Genomic DNA, 11,646 nt, shown 5'->3' with positions numbered 1-11,646 from the left:
CTTTACTAATAAATTCAAGGGTACAAACAATCAAAAGGCACAGATGAAGCAGGAGAAGTCTGTGTCATTCTTTAGGAAGCCATGACTCATGAATTCATAAGTTGGCATACCATAAGCAACTCTAAACCAAAGACAAGGAAATCCTTTAAAAAGTATCCATAAAGATTTTCTTTCTATTTAATGTCATTAGTTTATTTACCAAGATAATGAGACATCAACTTGTTTGTAAGTTGATTAGACCACAACTCTCTGTCTTCTTTCTTTCCCTTGGGTATTATTCCCCCTCATCTTTGCAACTGACAGAGAAATTGATCACATGGCAACTTTAGCTCCTTTTTTTCCAGGGTAGAATGAGAGTGGCTTCCTTCACTATTATCCTTAACCTACCTGCAGAACTTTTGCTTCTCATCTCTGTAGCTTTGAGCATTGCTGATTCAAAGGTCTTAGTTCCCAAGGGAAAAAAAAAAATGCTTCCACCAGTCGATGCACAATGGTCCCGTTAAAATGGAGGTTGAGACTTTCACCTGACTATTTTAGTGAGTTACAATATTGGATGAAGTGATGGGTCCAAGTTATCAAGGGGAAATAATATTGTGGCTATACAATGGGCCAGGGAGCACTACCTATGGACCCAAGGGAGTCCTCTGGGGTGCCATATGTATTAATAAATATTAATGGAAAATTAAAATAATCCAAAATTTGCAAGACACTGAGGTTTCAGATGCTTTAGTGTCTTAAATGACCAAGTAGAGATTTTCAACCCACTAAGGTGCTGGCCAGCTACAAAGGTAATACAGAATGGTTTGTGAAAGAAGGAGGTTATGAATATCAACAATACTCATGGCAAGCTACAGAATTAAGACTACTATAGCTGTACATATTTCCTTCTGTGATTATCATATGTGTATACGTATGAACTAATTTTTTCTCCCTTCTTTCATCTCCCAATTTTACATAAAGATTGTTGTTGATGGTTAATTTTACAATTATGTTTTTAAGTTTCTCAATATTCAGATGAAATGTTGACAGAATTAGAGGAGAATTGACATTGCCCAGATACTGACACTGAAGCAGTCTATTAGAAATGAGCAGAATGACAGTTGCGACACTGCGTCTCCTTTTCAGGGGAGAGTATTTAAAAATGAAAGTATTCTAATTTGTGTGAAGGATAGTTACATCTCATAAAGCATAAAGCTGTTGTTGTTATATGTGTAAAGGTGCAAAGTAGCCAAAAAGATAGACTGGCATTAGCTATTGTCTCTCAGCTCCAAATTCACCCTTCTCTATTCTGTTTTGTGATGCTGGGGCTGGGACTTTGCAAATATATGCAAATGTATTGCTGGCAAGAGTGCTTATCAGCGCTCTTCTTGTTAGGTTCTGCCAATGGAGGGCAATAAAGGGAGCCTAGAAAATCCTGCTGAACTATGTTATTTGAGCTAGCATTTTATAATGTGCTTTATTTAGGCATCTGATTTAAAATGGATGCCTAGGAATTCTCCCAACTCTTCCTCTAAGTCCCTGTGAAAACAATGAAAAGATGAAAACCCATCACTGAAAATATAGATAGTATTACCCTATTGTCAGATTCTGACAGTTCTTAAAAATTAATTTCAAGACTGGTGATAATTGTCAATTCACGTCTTTGGCCCACTTTTTGATGGGATTGTTTGTTTTTTTCTTAACTGATTTGTTTGATTATGTTGTGGATTCTGGATATTAGTCCTTTGTCAGGTGTATAGATTGTGAAGATTTTCTCCCACTTTGTGGGTTGTCTGTTTATTCTGCTGACTGTTCCTTTTGCCATGCAAAAGCTCTTTATTTTAATTAGGTCCCAGCTATTTATCTTTGTTTGTATTGCATTTGACTTTGGGTTCTTGTTCATAAAATCCTTGCCTAAGCCAATATCTAGAAGGGCTTTTCCAATGTTATCTTCAAAAATTTTGTTTCAGATCTTATGTTTAAGTCCTTAATCCATCTTGAGTTGATTTTTGTATAAGGTGAGAGATAAGGATCCAGTTTCATTCTCCTACATGTGGCTAGGCAATTATCCAGCAGCATTTTTTGTTGAAAAGGGTGTCTGTTCCCCACTTTATGTTTTTGTTTGCTTTGTTGAAGATCAGTTGGCCATAAGTATTTGAGTTTATTCCTGGGTTCTCTATTTTGTTCCATTGGTCTATGTGCCTATTTTTGTACCAGTACCATGCTGTTTTGGTGACTATGGCTTTATAGTATAGTTCGAAGTCAAGTAATGTAATGCCTCTAGATTTATTTTAGTTTTTTTATTGTTGTTTTTGTTTTTGTTTGTTTGTTTGCTTAGTCTTGCTATGGCTATGTGGGCTCTTTTCTGGTTCCATATGAATTTTAGAATTGTTTTTTCTAGTTCTGTGAAGAATGCTGTGAAGAATGATGGCAGTATTTTGATGGGGATTGCTTTGAATTTATAGATTGCTTTCGGTAGTATGGTCATTTTCACAATATCGATTATACTCATCCATGGGCATGGGATGTGTTTCCATTTGTTCGTGTCATCTATGATTTCTTTCAGCAGTGTTTTGTAGTTTTCCCTGTAGAGGTTTTTTGACTCCTTGGTTAGGTATATTCCTGAGTATTTTATTTATTTTATTTTTTTGCAGCTATTGTAAAAGGGGTTGAGTTCTTAATTTAATTATTCACTTGGAAACTGTTGGGTATGGGTTGAAAAACTATTGGGTACTACACTCACTACCTGGGTGCAATATATCCATGTAACAAACTTGCACATGTATCCTCTATATCTAAAATAAAAGTTGAAATTTTAAAAAAATGACTGATGATAGAGAAATAAAGGACCATCAGTGACACAGTCATATTCCGTGGCCAGAGCAGAAGACCCAACCTCAGTGAAATGTGGAATGAAGACACTCTTGATTCCTTTTCCTCATGACCCCTAGTACTTACTGTTGTTGATAAGAAGTTTTATGTTATTCTGATCCATGATCCATTATAAATCACCTGATTTTTTTTCTCTCTGAAAGCATTTGAACTTTTTATTTATACGTGATGCTTTTAAATTTACAATAATTTGCATTGATGTCTTGATATTTATTACTCAATTTACAACTCACATGCTTGGCACTTATCTAAAGACTCACGTGGAACTTCAGATCTAGAATATTGTTTTCTATTATTTCTTTGAAAATTTCTTCCCTCTGTTTTCTCACTCTATGTTCTTATTAGTTGGGTGTTAAACTCTTCTAAGTTGGTGCTGTTCCCTGGTTTGTAATTTTTGAATCTGCAGTCATCTTTTGTTTAATCTTTTTTATTTATAGTGTCCAATATCTTTAATATTTGGTATTTTTGCATTTTTTTTTTTTTTTTGAGACGGAGTCTCACTCTGTCGCTCAGGCTGAAGTGCAATGGCACAATCTCAGCTCACTGCAACCTCTGCTTTCCAGATTCAAGCTATTCTCTTGCCTCAGCCTCCCGAGTAGCTGGGACTATAAGCGCCTGCCACCATGCCAGGCTAATTTTTGTATTTTTAGTAGAGACAGGGTTTCACCATATTGGCCAGGCTGGTCTTGAACTCCTGACCTTGTGATCTGCCCACGTCGGCCTCTCAAAGTGCTGGGGTTACAGGCATGAGCCACCATGCCTGGCTGCATGTACGTTTTTAATTAAAAATATTATTTTAGAGATTTTGTCTGGTGTCTGTCTTCTGCTGACTTCCCCAGAAGTGGCAACATCTCAAATTTCAGAATGTGGGCATATACTAAGGCAAAAATGCATGATCATACTGCTAGACCAGTTTGAAGATAAACACATTGTTGTTGTTTTTTGTTATTTCTTTCTTTTATTTGGCTAACGGGATAAATCCTTGCCTGCCAGGCATTCTGTACACTGAAGTGGAAAGTTCCATTGTTTAGTATTTATTATCCAATTATTTCAATTTTCATACCCACCTTTTTTCCCACACTGGTGATTTAAAGTATTAAACTTTTCCAGGGTCTAGCCAGTCATATTAATTTCCTTTGCACACATCATAGGGGATGGATTCTTATGCTGTATATCAATCACTACTTCTCTGTGTGTTCTCTCTCTTGCAGAAAATTGAAATTACCGTATCTATCATTTTCCCCATGCCAAATGTCATTATTTTAGTTCACATACCCATAATGTCTCTTCTTTGACTCATAAAAGCCATGGTAATGTAACTTTCAGGTTCTTCTCATTTCAGTTCAAACTTTCTTTCACCATCAGGGTTTTCTACCTAAATAAAAAATATAATTATGTCATTATAACGTTTAAAAACTTCTCTAATTTCACCATTGACTAGAGAATTAAATGTAAACCTGTATTTTAGCCTACAATGTCTGTAAAAATCTGTCCCCGACATAATGTTTGTATATGCTTTTAATAATTAGCTTAACTTATTTGACAGTATTTTATTCTATATTTTCTAGACAGTATGCCTATTAGAAAAGGGGCAGGTTTTATTTACCTGTGCATTTCAGTGCCAACAAAAGTTTGCCACAAAATTTTTTCTTAATTGATTCCAAACACTTTTTGAGAATTCCTACAATATCAATTATTTGTCTAGATTCTGGATATACAGTTTTGAAGGAGACATGTAGAATTACTGTTTTCATAAAAATCTGTCAGACACATTAAATATATGTGTAAAACTTTCCATCCTGTCTCCTTCCCATCTATGTCCTGCAGCTGAATTTTTCACCATTTTCATAAAATAGCAAGAATGTTTAGAATTCTGGGTCTTGTAAATTCATTTCTGTGGTGTAAGACTTAAAATTAATACTCAAAATTATGTGCTACCTTGATATCTGGTAAAATCAGGAGGGCTTGAATGTCCAAACCGCAAGTTCCCCTCTACCTTCTGACTCCACAGATAAGACCCCCTAGATAACCAACCCTAGCTATCAAAGGATCAGGCATAGTTCTGGTTCATCTCTGTATTGTGAGTTTCAGTTTCCCGACAGCTATGAAATTATTCAAATAAGGAAATCACATTGTCCTACAGGAAACAGGAGTACCCCACCCTCTTGATGCCACAAAACCAGTCTTCCATGACCCCTGGTTGCTCCCTGTGTGGTGCAGTGTCCCCCCTAGATGTGAGTTTATGTGACTAATAGCTGCTGTTGATCTAATTTGTCTAGTGTTGGGAATATATATGCAATTATTCCTACAACCATAGGGCAAGAAAACCTCTCACCAATGAGATGAATAGGGAGCTACTGAAATAATTCCTTTGCTTGTAAATCTATACATTTCTTTGACTTATCTAGCCTAAAGTGTCTTCTTTTGTAAAGATTTTTCAACTTACCGGGAAGATTTACTCCATTTTCTTTACTATTTCTAATTTTTATTAATCTCTTTATAGTATAATATATACTTTTTATTTATGCGTATTATATTCTCTCATATAGTGAGCATCTCAAAGAAAAAATTCTCTTTTTATTCCTAGTAACTAGTGATATGCAGAATACTAAGTATTTGCTCAGAATTATTGGTTAGAAAAATCAATATATCCAAATATATGTTCTTCTTTTTAGCTGGGGCTCAGCAACCGTTTAGAACCATTTCACTGAGAGAGTCTTCCATGGTACCTATTATTTAGCAAAACTTAGTAACCTAAGATTAAAAGTTATGGCCAAGAAAATTCAGTTTGATTCCTCAAACAGTTTTTGTATATAAAGAAAATAAGCATGTAATAATATGATTGAACTGGAATATTTTCTATACAATTGTATACCATTTGAAGATTTCATTTTTATGATAGTATATTGAGATAACTAAATGTACAAGACAATAGAAAAAGACTAGGAAAGAACATGTTCTAAAATATGTCTCAATGAAGTAAATAGTTCCTGAGAGGTCTTGTATATTCAGGCAATATAATTATATGGAAATTGCTGGAAAACCACTTGAAATCAAAAGAGTGGCAATCTCTGTTCCATTTGGGTTGCTTCATTAAGTGGAAATAATAGAAAGCCATCATCATTTCTGAACAGTTGATTGAATTCCTAATAAATAATGGAAGGCAGAATACACAAAGTGACACATTGTTAAATTCTTGTACTAAATGTTTTGAGAGAAAGTCTGGGAAATAGGGTTCTGATAAATTTCTATGTAAATCAGTAAATAACCTAATTTGCCAAAGGAGGGAGTAAACTACCTCTGTAGTGTAGTGTTTATTGGAGCAATGAGTTGCCTATGTTCTTTTATGTGAGAGAGAGAAGAAAAACAATGGAATTACAGATAAATAGAGAAAACGAAGACTTCATATGGGAACTGAATAGCAGAGAATGTTCCTATGATTTTCAGTGAAACAATTGCAACATACTTTAGTGTGCATAATTCTAGATAATGGCAAGAAGAAAAGCATAGCCTTTTGACATTTTACACAAGAATTATCCTTAGTGAAAAAATATGTTAAGAATACTATTTCATAGTGACATATCCATTCAGAACCCAAATGTATTAGACTTTGCAATGTCTAATTGCATCAAATAGATGCTGCTATGAAATAAACCATCTCAAAACTTACCAGCTTAAAACCATTTATTTAGCTTATGATTTTGCTGGATGTCAATTTAGGCTGGGCTCAGTTGGACAATTTTTCTTCTTGGATGAGCTCCTTCATACAATTTTAGTCAAGATGTGATCAGCAGCTTTGGTGATCTTGGCTGGGCTTTCTCATATGCCAGAGGCCTTTTATAGGACAACTAGATAGATTCTGCCCTGGTTCACACAATCTCTTATCATCCAGGAGACTATCCCAGGCTTGTTCACCTGGTGGCTGGGCAGAGTGTCAAGAGGAAAGGAAGCATGCAAGGACCCTGGAGGTCTGGTCTTTGAACTGCTACACTATTATTTTTACTGTATTGTATTCGCCACCACAGAATCATCTCAGATTCAAGGGGTGGAGATTTATGGACTTCTTCGTAAGAGAAGCTATGATGTCACATGGCAAAAGATACTGACATAGAGAAGAACAGAGTACGGTAATTGTAGCAATGTAGCACATACATCTACAGAAAAAATGGAGACTACTGAGAACAAAGTCCTAGAAAATGATGACAGACATAAAATATTTTAAAATCAGTAGTTCTTTCACAATATTGTTTTAAAAGTTGATAAGTATTTATTTTAGGTTTTTATTTCCATTGATCATTTCTCGAAAGTATTGATGAATGTAATAGCAAAACAATGGATGTTGCACAACATAAATGTAAGCTAATCTACAAAGGAATATAAACTCAGTTGCCATTACTAATTACGCAAATTCATGGTCTTCCATTGATTCTATTCCAGCTAAAAATAAATTTTCAGCTATTCTTGTGTAATTTATTATAGGTTAATAAATTTGAATGGAAAGGGTTTACTGATAAATTTGATATTTCATTAATATTATTTAAAAACATGTAATAATGTAAAAGATCTAGGCCGGGCGCAGTGGCTCACGCCTGTAATCCCTGCACTTTTGGAGGCCCAGGTGGTTGGATCACAAGGTCAGGAAATCGAGACCATCCTGGCTAACATGGTGAAACCCCGTCTCTACTAAAAATACAAAAAATTAGCTGAGTGTGGTGGCAGGCACCTGTAGTCCCAGCTACTCGGGAGATAGAGGCAGGAGGATGGCGTGAACCCGGGAGGCGGAGCTTGCAGTGAGCCGAGATTGCGCCACTGCACTTCAGCCTGGGCAACAGAGCAAGACTCCATCTCAAAAAAAAAAAGAAAAAAGATCTAGCTAATAACAATTTAAAAGGCCATGATTGATTGCAGTTTTTAGTTATATTTGTTATTGGAGAAAAAATGAATAGATTCTCTCTGTAATTCATAAGGAGTATTTTTTTTAATTTCCTGTACCATAGCTAAAAACGTGACTCCTCCAAAAACGTGAAACCTCCTTCGTGTAACTATAGAAGTTGCCCCTACAGAGTGAGTGATCACAATCAACTGGTGTTGGTTCTAAAATATGAGCTAGTTAAATTTTCTGCAATATTTCTTAAAACAGCATTTTCAGCTTCCATCACATAAAGATTGATTATATAGAAACAGAAAACTGAGGTACCCAAATAAAACACACCCTAATTTATTTATTATTAGCTAGCCCAGAAAGCAAGGAATCAAAGTTTTATCCAATTCAGATAACTCATATTCAAAGAATATTACCATGAATATTTATATTAATAATCCATTTTTATATACTGGCAGCCAAACAAAACAGTGCTGAAATGAAACGAGATTTCAGAATTTAAAAAAGAGAGAGACCTCTACTGAATTGCCAATTGATGAGAATACCAGTAAAGACACTAGTATTATTATTTAAGTAAAATAGTGACTAAATTCTTCCTCCAAAACACAGAGGAGATGAAACAAGGTAATTGCTTTTCTACAATCTAAATTATAAAGCATGCCAGTGCTAAAAATTATGTTTGACTTCATATGGGAACCGAATAGCAAAGTTCTGTGACAGGGAAAAATAATTTTGCTTAACTTTTAGATAGATTCAGTGGCATATAGAAAGCATAAGATATTTTCCCTTTTCTCAATACAAATTTTAAAAAATAGAATAATTGAGTTGAATTGTAGTGCATTTCAAAGGAACATTTCAGTTGTTCTCAATTTGGTTGTTATTGACATGATGGGGACAGAGTTGGAAAGAGGAATGAAAAACTTTCCTTTTACTATTGGTTTAACCACAGCTATTTGAATCTAACTTTCAATGCTACTTAAATTTATTGTACATGTATTTCCTAGAAATAAATAATTGGACTAACATAAAAACCTACCAGTGTTAGAAGCTCAACCTGAATGAATATGCTTAGCTAAGTCAATTTCCTTTCCAAGTCTATATATTTTCCAAAATATATTCATATATTTTGGTTATAATTTCAAATTCTGTTGTTCAATAAAATCAAACAATAATTTTTTAAAAAATCAGTATAAGTATCTGTAGCTAATGGCACACTGTTACATTATTTTCAAAACATGTTCCAAACTTAAAATACTATGTCATCCCAAACTGAGTCAGAACGTTTGGAGATTGTCTGTTATTAACATAGTACCTGATGGGTAGTGTTAGAATTATTTAGAATCACCAATTCAGTGTCTGTGTTATAAGCATTGTGTTAAACTTTTCAGATTAAGGCAAACATAGTTTCTTTCCAAGTCAAATTTGCAACTGAATGGAAAAGCTCACCATTTTCTTCTTAATCTTTTAATTGAATTTTTTTTGTACAGATTTATGGGGCACTTGGTTACACATACATGATGTGTAGTGATCAAGTGAAGGTATTTAGAGTGTCCATCACCTGAGTACAACACACTTTTATTGGCTATAATCACCCTACTGTACCATCAAATATTAAATTTATTTCTTCCCACTGTATATTTGTACTTTTAACACAGTTTCTTTGTCATTCTTCATACTGTCCCTGCACACTCACCTTTCCCAGTCTCAGTTATCTATGTTTCCACTCTCTACCTCCATGTGATCACATTTTTTAGCTCTCACATGTAAGTTAAGAGCATGAGGTATTTATCCTTTTGTGTCTGGCTTATTTCACTATGATAATAACCTCTAGATCCATCCATATTGCTCCAAATGATATGATTTAATTCTTTTTTATGGCTGAATAGAATTCCATTGTGTATATATATCACATTGTTTTTAAACTTTTAGGTACGGGGTACATGTGCAGGTTTGTTTTATAGGTGAACTGCAGGTCCTGGGGGTTTGGTGTACAGATTATTTCACCATCCAGGTGACAAACATAGTATCTGATAGGTATTTTTTCTGATCCTCTCCCTTCTCCCACCATCCACCCTCAAATAGGCCCCAGTGTCTGTTGTTTCCCTCTTTGTGTCCATGTATTCTTGTTGTTCAGCTCCCACTTATAAGTGAGAACATATGGTATTTGGTTTTCTGATCCTGCATTAATTTGCTTAAGGTATTGACCTCCATCTCCATTCATGTTGCTGCACAGGACATGATCTCATTCTTTTTATGGCTGTATACTATTCCATGGTGTACATATGCCACATTTTCTTTACGAAGTCTATTGTTGATGTGCATTTAGGTTGATTCCATGTCTTTGCTATTGTGAATAGTGCTTGTGTCTTTATGGTACAATATTGGTTCTTTCATATATAATTAAAGAGTTTATGGGTCAATGTAATCTTTTTTTTTTTTTTTTTTTTTTGTGGCGCAATCTCGGCTCACTGCAAGCCCTGCCTCCTGGGTTCACATCATTCTCCTGCCACAGCCTCTCCAAGTAGCTGGGACTACAGGCGCCTGCCACCACACCCGGCTAATTTTTTGTATTTTTAGTAGAGAAGGGGTTTCACCGTGGTCTCAATCTCCTGACCTCGTGATCCACCTGCGTCAGCCTCCCAAAGTGCTGGGATTACAAGTGTGAGCCACCGCGCCTGGCCATGCTAAGTTCTTTGAGGAATCGACACACTGCTTTCCATAATGGCTGAACTAATTTACACTCCTACCAAAAGTGTATAAACTTTCTCTTTTCTCTGCTACTTTGCCAGCATCTTTTATTTTTGTAACATTTTAATAATGACCATTATGACTGGTGTGAGATGGTATGTCATTGTGTTTTTCCATTTGTTTTTGTCACCTCTTTTCACCTTCCTGGTTAGCTGCATTCCTAGGTATTATATTCTTTTTGTGTCAATTGTTAATGGAATTGCAATCCTGATTTAGCTCCTGGCTTAGATCTTGTTGACCTATAGGAATGCTACTGATCTTTGTATGTTCATTTTGTATTCTGAAGCTTTGTTGAAGTTGTTTATCAGATCAAGGAGCTTTTGGGCAGAGACTATGATTTCTAGATATAGAATCATGTGATCTGTATACAAGGATAGTTTGACTTTCTCTCTTCCTATCAGGATGCCTTTTATTTCTTCCTTGTGCTTAATTGACCTGGCCAAGACTTGCAATACTATGTTAAATAGGAGTGAAAAGAGAGGGCACTCTTGTCTTGTGCCAATTTTCAAGGGAGTGCTTCAAGCTTTTACTGTCAGTATGATGTTGGCTATGTGTCCGTCATAGATAGCTCTTATTATTTTGAAGTATGTTTCTTTGGTGCTTAGTTTCTTAAGCATTTTTAACATGAAAAAATGTTGAATTTTATCAAAAGTGTTTTCTGCTTATACTGAGCTAATCTGTTGTTTTGGGTGGTGTGATGGTTAATACTGTTAACTTGATTGGATTGAAGGGTACAAAGTATTGATCCTGGGTGTGTTTGTGAGGGTGTTGCCAAAGGAGATTAACATTTGAGTCAGTGGGCTGGGAAGGGAAAACCCACCCTTAATCTGGGTGGGCACCATCTAATCGGCTGCCTGCATGGATAGAATATAAGCAGGCAGAAAAATGTGCAAAGAGAAACTGACCTAGCCTCCCAGCCTACATCTTTCTCCCATGCTGGATGCTTCCTGCCATAAACATCGGACTCCAAGTTCTTCAGTTTTGGGACTCAGACTGGCTCTTCTTGCTCCTCAGCTTACAGACAGCTTATCATGGGACCTTGTGATTTTGTAAGTTAATACTTAATAAACTCCCCTCATATATATATTTGGTCAAGTGTTGATTTGAGGTCCTGAATATCTTTGTTAATATTCTGCCTTGATGAT

This window comes from Hylobates moloch, unplaced genomic scaffold (genome assembly GCF_009828535.3).
Source record: "Hylobates moloch isolate HMO894 unplaced genomic scaffold, HMol_V3 SCAFFOLD_2, whole genome shotgun sequence".
NCBI classification, from domain to species: domain Eukaryota; kingdom Metazoa; phylum Chordata; class Mammalia; order Primates; family Hylobatidae; genus Hylobates; species Hylobates moloch.
This window is presented reverse-complemented; position numbering follows the sequence as displayed.